This window comes from Panthera pardus, unplaced genomic scaffold (genome assembly GCF_024362965.1).
Source record: "Panthera pardus isolate Hobbes unplaced genomic scaffold, ASM2436296v1 HiC_scaffold_16, whole genome shotgun sequence".
NCBI classification, from domain to species: domain Eukaryota; kingdom Metazoa; phylum Chordata; class Mammalia; order Carnivora; family Felidae; genus Panthera; species Panthera pardus.
The window spans coordinates 31,396,884-31,415,089 of NW_026526721.1; positions in this window are offsets into that span (position 1 = coordinate 31,396,884).

Sequence of the window (18,206 nt, forward strand, 5' to 3'; positions counted from 1 at the left end):
AATTGAGGGTTTTTTTTATTTTTTTAATTTTTTTTTTATTTTTGAGAGAGAGAAAGAGAGAGAGAGAGAGAGAGCAGGGGAGAAGCAGAGAGAGAGGGAGACACAACATCTGAAGCAGGCTTCACTCAGAGCCTGAGATCATGACCTAAGCTGAAGTCAGATGCTTAACCTACTGAGCCACCCAGGCACCCCACAAATTGAGGTTTTTAAACAAAATTCTCAATGAAACAAATGGATTTGGCTAATTGCTAAATCTACTGAACAGTTTACTACCATATTCATAGAAAGAACAGAGTTTTTGTTAGATATATTGGCAGTTTGATTCAGCTGAAGTCTATATGTCTACAGCTCTCTGCACATGTCCCATTAACACACTCACCAGTTTGTACTCTATTTACGCGATCGGTGTCCATCTGCTGCACTGGACTGTCAACCTTTTATGCCAAAGTACCTGGCATAGGTTAGACCCCAAAACATATTCACTAATTTATAAATTACCTATGCTTCAACAATTTCCACCTGGTTGATTTTTTTTTAAACATACAGATGTAAATAGTAGAAGAAAAAAATGAAAAAAAATCAAAAGACTATGTAAGATGTATACGTGTTATTTTGAAAATTGCTTATAAATTCTTATTTGAGATGAGGATCTATAGTTCAGATTATTTCAGAAAGCACTAATACTGAAGCACAGACCTTTTTTTTTTTTTTTTTGGAGCAAAGGAGAAATTTGATTGTGAATCAAAAACAGCTTGAGTGAAATTGAAATATGCTATTTACCTGATGTCAAAGAATAAGCCTAAATCCTATAAATTAAAATGTAAAATTAGAAACCTCTTCTTATTAAAAAAATGTACCAATCTTGGTTGTATTTTGGGTAAGAACTTTTTCAAAACAGATGATGTTCCCTTCATAACCTAAAATGTTTCATGCATATTCATTTAGATTCCTAAGAGGATCTCATTATCTCATCCAAAAAGGAATTAATGATCCTTAATGGTTTCCGATGACACTTTGTCTTTGTCCCTTTCTCAACTGTGCAGATGACTTTAAGCATACAAATGTCTCTGCTCAGGCTTTGACCTCTAAAGTCTCTTGTGTGATCACAGGATTGAATAGAAATCATTCTTCCTACACTGTCATGAATTTTATGTTCTTCTTTAACACATGGTTTAAAAAAAATGTACCTGGGTTTACTTCATATATTTTTACCAAAATATTAGAATAAAAAAAAAAAAGAAAGCAAAATAAGATAGGGGCACTTGTTGAATCATAGAAGACAAGAGGGTTCTGATTATGAAGGACCCTCAAAGCCTTATTATAGGGATTTGGGCCCCGTTCCTAAAAACAATGGGAAACCATGGAGAAGGTCATTTGAAATAAACCCAACAAACCTGGGTTCAAATGCAGCTTCACTTACACACAGTTCTCTCAGCTCTACAACAGACATAATAAAGTAACTACCTCATTAGGTTATTATAAAAACAAAGTGAATGTAAATGATTTAGGATGGTACTTGACATGTGACACACACCTATAATAGATGCAGTTCAACAGTTTACTTAGAAGCGCATATTTCATAAAAATGAACCATTGATGGTTGAAGACGATCTTGAGTAGGAAGAGGGCAATGGTTTCATTCTTCCCCCATTTCAGTACGTTGCAACACAGGGTCCATCCTGGTCTGGTTTTAAGATGAAAACAAACTCTCTCCATCCAAGGCCTAAATCCTCTTTGGATGGTGGTTAGAGAGAGGGAAGACAGGAGGAAGCTGTCGGCTTGCATTCCTGGGCATCTCTCAGGACTGGGATGGCATTCCTGATCTCACACTGTCTGTTCTGATGGTGGGATTTACCAGTATGGTGGTCTCTTGTAGACTGTGTGCGGTTTTGGAGGGACGATTCATCTTCTTTTCAATCCCATTGCAAATTGGTTACTCACTCAGAGAATGGCAACTACATCTCTGTATGGCCCTACAATAATCTACCCCCAAGACTTCCATGGATATTACGTTGCCTTGTTCTCTGCCACCAATAGATTTCAAAAGCTTTTGCCTCCTTCTTTATCCACTGTGTTCCTCCCGTAGGAATATGTCAGCTGCTAAGTTCTTTTTAAGAAACCTGATGTAGAAAAGGCATTTTTTTCTCCCCAAGCACTCTATAGTAAGTTACAGACAACAGGAAAAAAACTTCCCTGTAAGCCTCCCAACTGTGAGATCTTTGGGTGTGATGTATGAGTCATATTCTGAATTCACACACACATACACACACACACACACACACACACACACACACACACACACACACCTAACTCCAAGGAAAGCTATCAAGCTTGCTCAAGAACTTCTTCATCCTGTTCCTCCATGCTACAACTTGAGTGGGCCTGTAGACTACAACTCAGAAAGAACCAGCCTGGGGCCAAGAGTCTGGCTCCAACTTCTTTCAGGGATCTCTAAACAGTCTTAATGCTTCTCTCTGAACATAACTTCCCCTGCCTAGTGAAAGTGTAGGGGTCAGAGAGGTTAGATACTTTCACCTTGAACAGTTTGCTCTCCTCAAAGCAGATGATCCCAGGCTCTGATTCTTCTCTCCTCATCCTTACTCCCCAGGTTCCTCCTGATCTGACATAGGAGGTTTGGATGGTATGAAGGGCAGGGCTGGTTCTGCCTTGTTCTGATGAAAAGATGGAGGATGCCCCCTAGTCATTTTGGGAGGAAGTGGGCTACCTCCTCACCTGGAAATGGAATCATCTAGGGTGCAGAACAAAGATAAAGAGGCTATCATTTGTATGCTGGAATAGAACAGAAAGGAGTAGGATAAACGTTTTGAGTTAAAGCAATGGCTCACATCAGAAGTAGAGTAAAAAACAAATAACCAAAGAGGTGGTGAGCATACTGCCTTAATAATCTGTACCTACTTGTGTGGGCTGTCAATGCCTAATCTTTCCAAGTCTGCCTCATCATGTGTACAATATAACAAAGCCACTTTAGAGTTAAGGAATATCACCAAGATCCATATGCAACATTTTATTCCCTTTTGCATCATGAAGACATGGATTCCATGTCACCAACGGGACTTTCTTCATCACTTCATTGGCTTTGTTTGGGGAATCCTGCTGGTTACTCATTTAATTGTTGGCATGGCTCCCACAGAATGCTAGTGTTGTGGCAGTGGTTAGGATCATACACATTTTCTTCTGCGAGAATTGCTTTGTTGTTAGGAATGGAAGCAAAATAAAACCTGACATATTTTTTAAATATACTTATGTCATCACATTCCCATTTCCCTTTTTCTTTAATCGTTATTGGGGGCTTTTATTAGTTAACTTATTAATTAATATCTCAACTTGGTGATTTGAAACTGTCACTGGCAAACCATGTATTTACAGTTGCAAGCAGTCAGGGAAAGTTACATTCGGTATTATCCTTAGGCATTATAAATTCCTGAGTGTTATGCAAAGCATTACTAGAATGATTTGCACAACGGGGGGTTCAGTTTTTAATAAAAGTGACTCTTATTTTTAATTATAGCAATTAAGATCTTCTCATTGGCAGGAAGACTACTGCTTTGCAGTCTTGAGCTTTTGCTTCTGCAATTCCATTGGGCTTAGAATATATCCTAGTCTTCTGGCTGTAGTTATTCCCATCTCAAGACTATTGAACACAGATAAGTAATATATGGAAGGCACAATTCTTCAAAATACATCTGAGGAACTGTTTTTTATCTAGATGGGCTCAGATTCTTATATCTTAGAATAAGGAAAGAGAAAGCGGCAATGCATAACGAATGAACGTTTGTATCTGTGTGGAAACCTTGGTTGAAAATATTTTATCACTATAACATATTGTGAAAGGATACTACACTTCAGCTTGGGTACATACTTGAACAATATGTTTTAAACAAATGACACATTCATTTTCTCGCTCTCTATATGTGTTCCTCTTAAAGAAGACAACTCATACAGGAATTAAAACTGCCAAAATGCCAAGTCTGCGACAGTTCTATTTCTGTGGTAGACTTAATTAAACCTGAAATTCTCCAATATTTTTACTGACATCATTTATGTTGTAATTAACACTTTTTGCTGGTAAAGATGGTTGTTTTCAGATGAAGTGTTTCATCTTGTTGTGGTTAAAACTACAAAACTGAAAGAATAAAACCATAATTATGAAATTTCCTAGCCACAAGTTTGCACATGAGACTCTCTACACCTGAGCAACAACAAAAGGTAATTAAATGTAGATGAGTATGAGATTGCAGAATCATAGAGCACTGCCTAGTGTTTCTATCTTTCTCGTATATTTTAACAATATTTGCAATTTGGCAAGCTATTTTGATGATGGCATTATTATAAACCTATAAAAATGTATATTTTGAGCAGATGGCACAGCAAAGTACAACTGTGTAGATGATGAGGAATCGGAGAACTATATATAAATATTATGATGACACCTGGAAGTCTGTACAATTTATATACAGTAGTGTAACATTTGGGAACATATGAATCTAGTCTGATACACACACAAGCACATCTTCTGGGATATAAAGCATTAGGCTAGATAGTATTACAAGGACCCGATAGGTGAGTAATCAAACATATTTCTTAATATTCTTGCAATATTTGCAGTACGTTTTTCTAAATTTGTATATTTCACCCAAACTCATTTAAATAAAAAATATAATAAAGCATAAAAGCTCCACTTATCTTAGTTATAGTTTTCTTTTAAATGGAGCAAGGTTAAAATGACATTCGACCTTATTGGTAATCATAAAAAATGAGGAGAAAAAAAGACATAGCTGTTACAGAACGATTTGATCTGTTCTGTTGATGGGCAGAGATAAAAGTGCTGAGAACCGTACCTCAAGTTGGCACAGCCCAGTGAAAGCAAATTTGCTGTGAATGATGATAATTTGTACTGAAAGAAATTAGTGCCAATTTGATTAGGAATTGCCCTTCTGTTCAGATTTCAGTGGCTAATACATCCTGTCGTGGTTACAGCTTCATCGAGGATATAGAAGTGAAACAAAAATGATTCAGAGAGGAAAGAATGATTATAGGGAACATTCTACTCTGATTTGTAATTTTTTTTCCAGCCAAGGAACACAAAAAAGATGATACTTAGTTTATGTTTCATGAAGAACTATACATTTTCTCCACCTGCAGGGCATTATGGTAATTTATCTTAAGCTTGAATGATGCATGAAATAAAAAGATTTCTATCTCCTTTTCCCTCTTCATTTTACAAGAATAATTGATCTTCCCTTTTTTAAGAAATAACTTTTATACAGAACATACTATAATTTGTGAAGTGCCTCCCCAATTTTGATTTTACTTAGTTTTAACAACAACTAAAGTACAGTCATAAGAACATTAACAGAATCCAGGTCCTCATGACAAGTATACTTATGTCCCTCATAGGGGGACTGAACCACCCTTGCATCTCTAATTGGCTCTCCTTCCATCAGTGAATCTGTACAGTCCTTTCAAACTTCTGGAGAGATTCTAGAAATATATCTTTTTCAATATTTTCTTAGCCATTACATGTCTGAGATATTAAGAAAGTGTTGGCTCTCCCTCCATTATTATTCAATGACAAAGTTCACAACCCTTCTCCCTTGTTTTCAAGTATAATTTGTGCATATTCCATTGAAACCTATCAATATTTAGTCAATTTTTTATGTAAATCAACTTGGAAATCAATCATTAATTTTAAAAAAATATTGTGCCAGACGGGCAAAGATAAGATGATAGGGAAGAAGAAGTAAAGAATATCTTTACCTGAGCATTTACAAGGCTCACTTTCTCCATTTATGTCTCTCAAATACCCTTTTTCCAGAGAAGACTTCATTCCCCACTCTAAATAACCTAGAACCATACCCCTCCACCACGCACACACAGCAACTCACACACTGTACCTTATACACATTCCTGTTTTATTTTCCTTTAGAGCAATGATCACAACCTACCTTTTAGTAGTACTTGTTAATTTGCTTATTTTGTTTCTATTAGAATGTTACGTCTATGCAGTAAACCATTTTGCCATAGATCTAAATAATTCTATCTAAATAAGACACATGTTACGAACAATAAACAAGTTCTTACTACATCAAACATTGATTAATTTTACTATGAAATAGACACTACTAGCTTCTCCATTTCAGATATGAGAAACTTGACACACAGCGTGGTTAAGTAATTTGTCTAGGATCATACGACTAGACCTGGTACAGCTGGAACCTGAACCCATATAGTGTGGCCCCAAAGTCTGGCTTTAACCAAAGTGTTGTAGATCCTTAAGATATATGTTTGGATTAGTAAACTGATAATAAAATTTTATTATTAATTAAGTCTTGAGAATAAAATAGACTTTGTTAAAAAACATGTCTGACTACCATTCATCCATGGCCTTAGCCAAAGAACCTGGTCATTGATCTGGCACCTAAAAAAGACATGGGGGTTTATTCAGATCAAGAAACCAGCCAGTCAAGAAACTTTATAGTGTGCATGTGTGTTTTCCTTTACAGACTTTTATAATCTTTTGTAAAAACTAGACCTGCTAACTAGGGTCATGTTTACCCTGATGGAGAAACAAAACATCTACTTGATTATTTAGAATTATTGTTTCCCGTGGTAAGATTCCAAGCACTTGAATTTCAGAACTGAGCAAATTATCTTCTAGGTCTCAGCCAGCATTCTACTCCTAGTCAGGGTGGAAATTGAGACTTTGCATTAAGTCACTGGGTCTTTAGTTGACATGATCAGTTTTCACAGTGGAACTATTGTCAGCATCCAGACTTGGTGACGAGTTTTTTCCTTTGCCTGGAGTTCATACTTTCATAATAGCAGGTGTCTGATATATTTGCTAACTATATACAGGTTTAAAATAAAAAAACACATTGTTATAAGTATTTATAAAAAAAAATATGGTGACCGCTGCTGTCTTCCTAACTAGGTGCAGTTTTAAAATGTACTCAGATTTCCTATCAACAAGCTAAGCTTTAAGGTGAGGCTAAGCTTTTAGGTGAATCTCATTTCCGAAAGTTGCTTATCGTTTGTTGCTCTGTCTGATCCCTCTGAAGCTGGAGTCTGTGTGGTGTGCTTTTGCAGGCTTCAGCTCTGATCTGCACTGCAGCCTGGAACAAGATGAAAAAGGAACTGCAAAATCTTTGAGAGTCAGGGCTACCTGTAGTTTTATTTACTCAATTTATAGTCCTAACCCAAAGGAAGGTCTTAAGGATTGAAGTAATAAATAACATTCATTTTTAATGAAAATAAATAGAACATGCCAGTCCCTCCCACAAAAATTCTTATGCCCATTATCTCAATAACGAGAATTTCTAATAATGATATTTTACTATGTGGAATGTTCAGTCTATAGAAGCTCTGATACATTTAAAAAGTTAAAATGTTGGTTTAATGTTTACTATGGGATTATTTCTTTATTTTATCATAAAGTGCCCATCGCCCATGTCCTTAGGTAAGGGAAAATGATACATTTGTTTTCAGTATGAATAAATCATCTGGATTTAATTTGTACTATATTTTACCAGTAACAATATGACTCCATTTTAAGCCATATACAAGGCAAAAAGTTATTTGCCAAGTTATAAGCATACTCTTCACATCCAAACCAGTTCTTTAATGTAAGAGTTAATAAAAAAGGCTGAATAACATCTGGTTTAGTGCATGACATTATATAGGATCCAAACATAACATCTTTGAATTGAACTCAGTTGGCTAAAAATACAAAATGTAAAGAAACTTTTTGAATGATATTTGGTTTCTTGTCACTGAAGGAACACAATTTAGAGCAAACTTTTTTAGTGCATTCCTCCCTTGACTTACACAAACAACATGTATCAGTAGTAGTCTAAACAAACACAATATGCTCCAAAAAATAAAGGGAAAAGATAAAAGAGTAAAACAATCAAAAATATTTTAAGTTGTTTGTATTAATTAAACACAGCACTTGCTCAAAGTAAGTAGTGAATGAAATTCATTCCTGATCTTATCCCAGATTTAATGAATAGAGTCCTGCTGAGATGAAAGGCCTCAGAAATCCAAATTCCCCTCTCAAAACAAAGCCACATCCATTCTTCTGAACCCAGTAAAAGGTGTCATAAAGGTGATGGGTATGGATTCAAAGATCTCATCTTCAGTAATAGCCTAGACCAGAAACCCAGAAACTTCCTACCACCACCTTAGTTAAAGAACTATAGTCCCAGGAATCTCTTCCATAAGAAATTTTTAAATTTTTACTTTCGTTTTTGTACTACTGGCAACTGTTTTCCCACTGTAATTACTAGGAAACACTGAGTATAAATATTTAATATATTTGACCATTTACTACATGCTAGGCACTGTTCTAAAAGACATATTAGCTTCGGTCCTCATAAAAACCTTATGAGAACAGATAAAAGAGATTAGGAAAAAATCACCAGTTCCTGTCCAATGTCCAGTATCTCTTTTTTAAAGTTTATTTATTTATTTTGAAAGAAAGCTTGAGTGGGAGAGGGGAAGGAGAGGGAGAGGGAGAGAGAATCCCAAGCAGGCTGTGCATTGTCAGCGGACAGCCCGACGCAAGGTTTGAACCCACGAACCGTGAGATCATGCCCTGAGCCAACATTGGACGCTTAACCAACTGAACCACCCAGGTTCCCCTTAGTATCCTTTTTTTGCGTCACTTCTGACTCCATGACCCCATGCATTCCTCCTCGGGCTTTGTTAATATACTCCTGACAGATTGGCTCCTGAGATAAACACACAACCACCTTTTCTGGGGATGAAGCATCTCACAGTAGTATTAACATCATGTCCCTCAAAGTAACTAATTTCTTTGTAACAGGACCTGAGGGCTCTGTGAGTAGGAGGACCTGGAGAGAGAAAAGGATGGAGGGAAGGGGAGAGAGAAAGGGTATACCTTCCATTTTATATGTAGCATTAGATGGGCTTTATCTAATATCCCTTAATCCCAAAGCTAGATGACCAGCTTCCTCCCATCTTTAGCTCCCAAAGTCCTTTACTCCTTTGTCTAGCACAGCCAGACCAAGTTTCTCCTGGCCCTGAACTCAGCTACAGCTGCTTCCTTTCAGGCCTGGCCCCATCCCCAGGCATCTGCCCTACCAAGAGAGAAGTCAGGATGTTGCATGAGAGATTAAACTGAGAGAAAGAAATGAAGAAAGTTGCCAGTGAGTCCTTGCTAAAAAAGCAGAGCAGCTTTAGTGAAGGGGAAAGATGTCAGAATTGAAGAGTTCTCACCCATCAAATCTGGGACCACTCCTGCTGTTCTAGCCACAGCCCCCACCCCAACAGAGCCATTCAATGGGACTGCCTCTGTATCAAAGGTGGCTGAAAAGGGGTGCCTGGGTGGCTCACTTGAGCGTCTGACTTTCGCTCAGGTCATGATCTCGCAGTTCATGGGTTCGAGCCCCACGCCAGGCTCTGTGCTGACAGCTCAGAGCCTGGAGCCTGCTTCAGATTCTATGTCTCCCTCTCTCTACCCCTCCCCCACTCATGCTCTGTCTTCCTCTCTCTGTCAAAAATTAAATAAACATTAAAAAAAAAAAGGTGGCTGAAGAGAAGACCAATGGTGAGGAAGAACCCTGATGGCTGGAGGCTAAGGAAGCCGGAGAGAAGGAAGAACTGCTGCAAAGGCAAGCAGAAGGGAGAGAACGAGGTAGCAGGAGATGGAATACATTCAGAAATAGAAAGAAGCTCATGTTCCTGAAGAAGAGAAGATTGCAAGGAACAAGAGTGGTATTTCTGGAGAGAATAGGAGCACATGGAGATAAAGAAGAAATTTGAGCAAGTTATGAAAAGAACCAGAATTAAAGCTTTAGGTAAGAAAGCTGCTGACCTAGGAAATAGGGGTATAACTTGGCAAATGTTTTTTCAATGAGGATTAACCTTTTTTTTTTTTTTTTACTATTATAATGATGAACAATAAAATGATGATCTAGCGGTAAAATCACCAAAAACTTAGTAATGTAAAACAACATAGTAGTATCTCCTTCAGTTTGGGGATCTTACTGTTGGTGATATCATAGATATATCTGTCCTTGGATTCCTTCTCTCATGTAGAAGCTAGTGTGTCATCCATGTGTGTGTGTGTTCTCACTAAAGCCACAATACAGGAACCATTGATTTTGTCTTCTGAAAGGGTAATATACCTTCAACAGAAATGATAACTTGCCATTTATTATGAAAACTGACCTCTGTGGCACAGCAATGAAACTTCTGAAGATCAAGGTGATATCTGGGGGGGAGGGGGGCACACCATTTAAAACTAAAGGTGATGAAGGTCACACTGTCTTCTAATTCTCTCCTGTACCATTTCCAGTTATCGGTGGAGAAATCAAGAAATAAAAGATCAACATTTTTATTTCTTCTCTGAAAAACAGTGACCCTGGAAGAGATCTTGTACTTTAGCAGAGCAAAACAGTGAGTCTACGGCTATGTACAGAGGGATAGTTCAAGAGCTTTGTACAATTAAATTGGGATAGATGTCACAGAAGAAGCTTGGGAGATGAAAGGATGAGGCCGAGTCCTAAGGCAGAATGAAAACAAAAGGTGATCTACCATATCTGCATTCATGCAAGGAGGTGAGAAGCCTGGAGGATAAGATGGGAATAAAATGGACTGGACTGAAAGTCAAAACCTGGAGTCGCAGGGATCCTCATGACCATAAACATCTAGAAATCACATATATTTGGGGAGGTCCTTCCCACCATACTGGGACAGTGGGCCCAGCTCCTTTTATTCAAGCTTCATAGGATAAAATGACTTCAAGTGATATCTAGGTTACCATTCCATGTTCTAAGTTTCCTGAAAAGTTACATCACTCTAGAATATTTTAACTAAGTTGGGATATCAGTGCATTATGACATAATATTTTATACATTTTTCTTTTTTCTTTTAGTCACTATCTGACAAGTCAAAACTTCAAGTATTTTTGTGTCCAAACACACTTGCTCCTCAGTTGAACTTCAACTCATATGTTCTGTACCCTGGGTCTCATTGAAATGGCTAGTAAATAAACCAAAGAATTTTCTGGAATATGATTAGTATAAATAGATAATATCTAGATACTATATCTAATGTAGACTTTGACAAATGTTACCCACTGATAGCATGATGTCTTATTAAAAATATATGAAGTAAATGAATCCCAAACTAGTTCATATGACACCATATTTTTCAATGTTCATTACATTGTTCAGCAGATATTTTAAAAGGCAAATATTAAATATTAATTTCAACAGGTTTGATATTGGCATCTATACTTCCTAGAAGAGAGAATAAAAATTTTAGGAAATTCAAACTAATCATGTAGGAAATCATTAACACATTTATTAAAAGTGACTTGGATAAGTCAAAAGAGAAAGATTTTTAAATTATTTTAAATTTATTTTAAATTAAATTAAATTTTAAATTGAATTAAATTTTAAATTTATTTTAAATTATTTAAATAAATTTATTTTAAATTATATTTTAAATTATTAATAATCAACAAATAGAAAACATGAAAGCTGTTTTACTACTTTCCTTAATATTTTTTACTACATTGCATAGTCACCCTCATATTATTATGATTCTTTTAAAACTGAAACAATGTACATTTGTTTATCCATAATGCTAAGTTCAAGAACCTTAGTCAAGTCTGAAAACACAGACTTGGTGATTGTGAAGTTAAAGAGAAAGAATTAATTTTCACAACAAAATAATAGCTTGTTGTGTTTTCTTGATCTAAGTTCTCTTAGGGTTGACACCTCATATTACAACACAGCTGGGTTAGGGAGCCATCGTAGTCTCCTAGTTTACAAAGTTGTGAATTTAACATGAAATGCTCCTCTGAACTTTTCCATGAATAGCCCTACTCTCCATGACCTCAAGTAAGCACGTGAGATAATGCATTACCACTTTAAGGTCATAGTTTTGTTTACCGTGTATAGAACATCAATGTAGCAGGTGGTACCCTGGGGTTTCTCCATTTCTCTCTAGCACATGCATTAATATCAGTGTATATGCAGAGGGACAAAGTAAAACTGTCACATAAATATTTATTTAGGAGAACTTAATTTTTTTTGAAGGCAGTAAAAATGAGTCTTATAATGATAAAGGGGGAAAAACATTAAGTGAACTAAGTCAATATTTGAAGAGGGAGGGTGAATACCAACTGCCAATTTGCTAATCAGCTCTCATCAATGTCCAAGATGACTGTCTTTCATTGAGAATGCATTTCAGTCTCTGTTTATTAAATTTCAGATGGTTTACTAAAACTGCCAACAAGAGGACTAATTGATGCCAATTATAGGTTCTTTCTCAGAGGAATTGGAATGAGTCCACATGTTCATTTCACACACATGACTCATCTGCCCTCAATTTAATAGTGATGATTAGCCACCTTGATACCATTATAGATAAAAATACAATCCCTGATTTGTCTTCTATAATATCTGAAGTTAAATCCAGATATCTTATTACTGGTACTGATTTAACAGATTTCCCAGAATTTGGATTTAATTTTCTGTTTTTCTAATATTACCATCTCTGTAGAAATGCTAATTCAATTTCATAAGAAACAAGTATTGAGTTTTAAAATATTATTGAAACGCTGCTCTTGAAAGGTCTTTTTTTAGAAAGTGCAAAAATAACACAAGCTGTGCTACTGGAGCACATGTCTGAATTGACAATGCAAGACTCACAATTTTAGTCTAATTCTGAATGGCAGTTGCTATTTATGATATTGCTTTTTTAATGTAAATAAGTGATCATATCCCCAGAAGTTAATGTCCTGCTTCACCAAGCCCTATTGAAATACTCACTCCTATTTAAAAGCTACATTTCTATAGCATCACAATACTTTTATTCTTACAGGTGAAGAAAAATCCTTAGATTGCAAAAAGAGTGTCTTTCCTTCACATATTCTTAATAAAAAATGGTGGATTATGCCTTAAAATAAAGTAGGAGAACAGAGGATAAAATCTATCGCTTATGGTGCCCCACAGTACGCCAGGCATTGCACTTTGTCTAATTGAATCCTCAGAGCAACTTTATGTTGTACATATGATGATCTCTTCTCACGGATGAAGAAATGGAATCTAATTCTCTGGTGGCACCATTATGCAAGGGAGAACACAACATAGACATGGAAGGAGGCTTGGAGGGGATGACTTATAGCAACTTCAGAGTTTTAGTCAGGAATGACTTTCTTTTAGTGTAAAGGATTTTATATGACTTCAAGTAATTATATACATGCTTAAGAAATTTAATAAGTAAATTGGGCTTTTTGGTTTTTAAATATATTTCTAGAAACTAAATCTATTTATTCTGGTTTTACATATAAGTATACAATTTGGGTACAAATGATTGGTGGAGATTCTCCGTGAGGTAAAATTACATTTTGAAAAATTTAGGGGTACCTTAGCTGAGTGTCCGACTCTTGATTTTGGTTCAGGTCATGATCCCAGGGTCATGGGATTGAGTCCTACATCCATGTCTCTTGGGATTCTCACTCTCTCTCCCTCTCCCCTCTCCCCAGCTCACTTGCTCGCTCTCTCTCTCTCTCTCTGTCTAAAATAAAAAAAAAAAAAATTAAAATCTATTATCCCAACATCACCCAAGTGCCTTCTTGAGAAACCAACATATATAACCAGAGTCTGGCCAAAAAAAAAAAAAAAACAAAACAAGAAGAGTCAGAGTCTAAATTTCTAAACGTTTAGAAAGGGAGATGATTCTGGGGATCAAAAGTACTTCCTGAATAGCAAGGAGACTATAAAAAATTATTATCAAAATAGGTGCCTGCATATTACAACCATTGCTCTTCATTTTTTTTAAGTTTTTTTTTTTTAATTGTATTTTTGAGAGAGAGAGACAGAGACAGAGACAGAGCGCATGAGCAGGGGAGAGGCACAGAAAGAGGGAAAGAGAACCCCAAGCAGACTCTGCACTGTCAGTGCAAGAAACCATCACGGGGCTCGAACTCAGGAACTGTGAGATCACAACCTGAGCCGAAACCAAAAGTCACACACTCAACTGACAGGGCCACCCAGGCACTCTGCAACCATTGCTCTTTCTACATTAAGGTCATTTACACCCTTTGCATGGAATTTAGAATAAATTTGGAATACTAAAATGCTTTTTCTCTCTAGAGTAATATTTATACTTCATTCTACAGAATAAACTCTTCCTGATAATATTGTATGAACTCTCTTATGACACAGAATATCACAGAATCTAAACTTCTGTATTAGATTTAAATCATTGTTTTAAAAGGTACAGGGGCACCTGGATGGCTCAGGTCATGATCTCAAGGTCTGTGAGTTCAAGCCCCATGACAGGCTCAGCATAAAGAGATCCTCTCTCTCTCTCTCTCTCTCTCTCTCTCTGCTCCTCCCCGCTCATGCTTTCTCTCTCTTTCTCTCTCTCTCTCTCTCTCAAAATAAATGAATAAACTTAAAAAAATAAAAATAAAATATAAAGAGCTTAATGACTAATATTTATATTTAAAAACATATGATCAAATGATCATTGCATACTAATAAACTTCCTAATAGATATTAACCTTTTACATGTCCCTAAAATAGGTAGTTTTTTTTTTAACTTTTTAATTGAAAATGTTGAGAATATTCTTCCAGAGCTCTGCAGCTTTGTTTGCAAGATTCAGGTAAATTTCGGTTTATATCATTTTATATGCCTTGGCTTTTTCAAGTAGTGCAGGCTACTTGAAAATAAAATACGCATACCTGGAGCATCCACCTGATTTCTAAAAGAAAAATAGTGAATAAGCACAAGGAGCAAAGATAGCACAAGTACCTAAGAAGGAAAACTGCTTGCCTTATCCGGTCCTGTGACATTGCAAATCGAATGGAATTAAAAGAGAACACCCATACTTTTGAAAACTTAAATTGCCACTGCTTCATTTGGGAACTCACCTGATGCATCAGTTTTACAATTTAAATTTATCACAACAACATCAACACATTAAAAATCAACAAAAGAGTTAGGAATACATAACTGACCTTAATTCTCCTTTGATTAACTTCCTTCATAGAAACATTTCACCTACACTGTTCTTTACCTGCTCTTGGCAGATCATAGTTACCTTTTGTGCCCGTCTTTCTATTAACTTCTACCTTGACTAGAAGAAATTCCTTTGGCCTGAGAACCCTTGCCTCAGTGGACTAAATGAAAAGTGTGCAGAAATACAAAAGGATTAACCTAACAAGAGTCTAATGAAATCTGATAAACTTTTCTAACAATTTCAAAATCGTTCTTTAATTAAGATCAAATATGGATTATTTGTATAGGGATTTCAAAGCAATGTTAATAACGCTAAAATTTTTGATGTCTCCATAGAAAAGAAAAATAATGTTATGGTATAGAACAGGGAGTAATTTTTTGGTTTTGTTCTGTTTTATTTTGTTTTGTTTTAATGCCATCATATCACCTGGGGCAAATGAATCAAGGGAATAGGTGTACAAATAATTGAATGAAAGTAACACTTAGCATGGGGAAAGAGTGTAATTGTACCAAAGTCTTTTTAAAATATCAGAAATCATATCAGAGCTGAATGAAAGGATTTTCTCCTAAGCTTATTTTTTGAAAGACAAAAATGTATCAGATATTGTACTTTGTATCCCAAAAGTTGTTTGTTTGTTTGTTTGTTTGTTTGTTTTTTTCTAATGTACAAATGTCTGTAACAATTGGGGCCTTAACATATTGGAGATCTTGTTTTTAACTATGTAATTTATACACTGGGAATTTGAAGTAAAGAAAGAGATTTCAGTGTTGTAGAGGAACATCATTTTGAGTGTCAAAAATCCTCAGAGGACTTGGTAAAAGAGCCACTCAGTACGAAATATTCCATGTACTGTGATATGCAGAGAAATATTCACTAATGAGAAGGAGAAAATAGTAAAATAATAATAATAATAATAATAATAATAATAATAATAATAAATGTGGCTGTTAGAACACTTACTGGGATTGCCAGGGGGGATACGGGAAACTCTGATCCATATGTTATGGAAATGAATTGGATGGTGCTTGTCTAGGGCTCAGTCAGTTGAGCAGCTGACTCTTGATTTTGGCTCATGTCATGATCCTGGGATTGAGCCCTGTCAGCACAGCGTGCAGACCGTGCCTGGGATTCTCTCTCTATGTCCTTCTGCCTGTGCTCTCTCTCAAAATAAATAAATAAACTTTTTAAAAAAAGATGTTTATCTAAAAGATATTTACATCAGAATTAACTTAAATTACCCACCTGTGCTGGAATTGCTGTCTTACACCTAGGTATTTCACAGAATGTTTCAATTTTAAACAACGTTAACATGAGATCCACATTTATGCCAATAAATATTCAAGTCCTAAAATAATCATTTTTAGCTAGCAAAATCAATAAAGAACATTCTTAGTTGCAATGAGAGAATAGAGTGATTATATAAGCTGTTATGCGCAAGCTATTAGTAATTTAAATATCATAAATAAGAAGGAATCAAGTGAATTGATTATTGAATATATGTATAACAAAATGTACAGATTAGTTCCAGAAAATATTCCCATTATCAATACTTTGCTTATCTAAGTCTTATTTTTACCTTATAAATGTATTTAATGTATATTTGTAATCAAATATATATTTATAAGTAGTATACATCTTTCCCCAAAACATTTCAATGAAACCTCACATTCTCTTCCCATAAAATTCCATTAAAATACATGTTATATACTTGATATATTTGGTAATGGTTTCTGTAGAGATAACTGACTGCACAGAGAAGACAGTTCAGAATCAAAGGAGGACGTTTTTAATTGGATTAAAATAAAGAAGGTTTATGTCCACAATGATGGAATTTTAGAACAAAATCTCAGGGGTTAAGACACAAAAAAGAAAAGTAATACAAAGTTCTTACTGATCAATTCTTATCAGCTTCTTTGCGTCATTATGGTAACATATAAAGTATTTTGACTGCATTTGACATTGATGTCTTATACACATGTATAACAGTACCTACAATTGAGTATCTACCAGAGAATATAAGGCACAAGTTTAACTACTATAAATACACTTTAATCCTCACATTATAACATATCTACTGGTAAACCCATTTTAGGGAAATAGAAACCAAGTTGCCAAAATGATAAAACAACACAATGTCAGTTAATTAGAAAGCACTGAAACATGAATTTTAACCAATGTTCTCTGACACCAAACCCCCTGTTCTTTTCACACCATATTGCTTCTCCAATAACACAAATGTGTTATTCCCCAACATTTATGGTTTGTCTGGTATGAATCAGGCATTGTGTTAGGTGCTAGATACTACGCTAGGTGCTCGAAGCAAAGGAAACAGACTGTATGCCAAAGAGTACGCATTTTGCCATCAGACAAACTTGAATTTAAATTCAAATCCTGCTGTCTTCCAAACCACAGGGGACAATGGATTGATCATGTAAGTTCTTAGCATCTTGGTTCCTCCACAAAATGAAAATGACAGTTGGATCTCTTTCATAGCATTGCTATGCGAATTGTTATGAGGATTATGTACTTAGCATGGCTCCAGGACATGTTATATGCACCCAAAATGGTATGTGTTATTATTGGTACTTCAAGTTATTCTAAAGATTAAATGAGTTGGCATTATTAAATTCTTGGTCTATCAAAAATATTAGTTTTCATCCTACCCTTCTATTAGAAAAAGATGCAATATATAATTTTTGCATCGAATGATTTTGATTTTCTACAACACTGAAACCCAAAGGTGATTAACAAGAAATTATAGATATTGCTTATTAAAAGCATAATTATTGTTGACCAAACTGCTCATGAATCCAGTTTGGGATTTGTAGATTACGTGAAAATAGATGAATAGAAAATCACCTATTACTTTTTGCTCCTGAAAAGAAAATAAAAAAAGGTCTTACATTTTTTGTCTCATATGTTAAGACCAGAAAGGTTGAATTTGCCTTATTTGGATTCAATGAACAAAATGTATTGAATGTGCATTTGATTCTTTTTTAAAGATATCAGTGTGCATGTATGGGTATGTTTTCAAATTGGGCTAAGTCAAGAAAAAGACATATAAGAGGAAGAGAAGACAAGAAAGATAGAATAGGGTAGGCAAAACAAACATTTTGGCCTTGAAAATTGTATTTCTATTTTAACAATAAAGTCAATAACTTTGTTTAAAATTGGCCTAGATGCT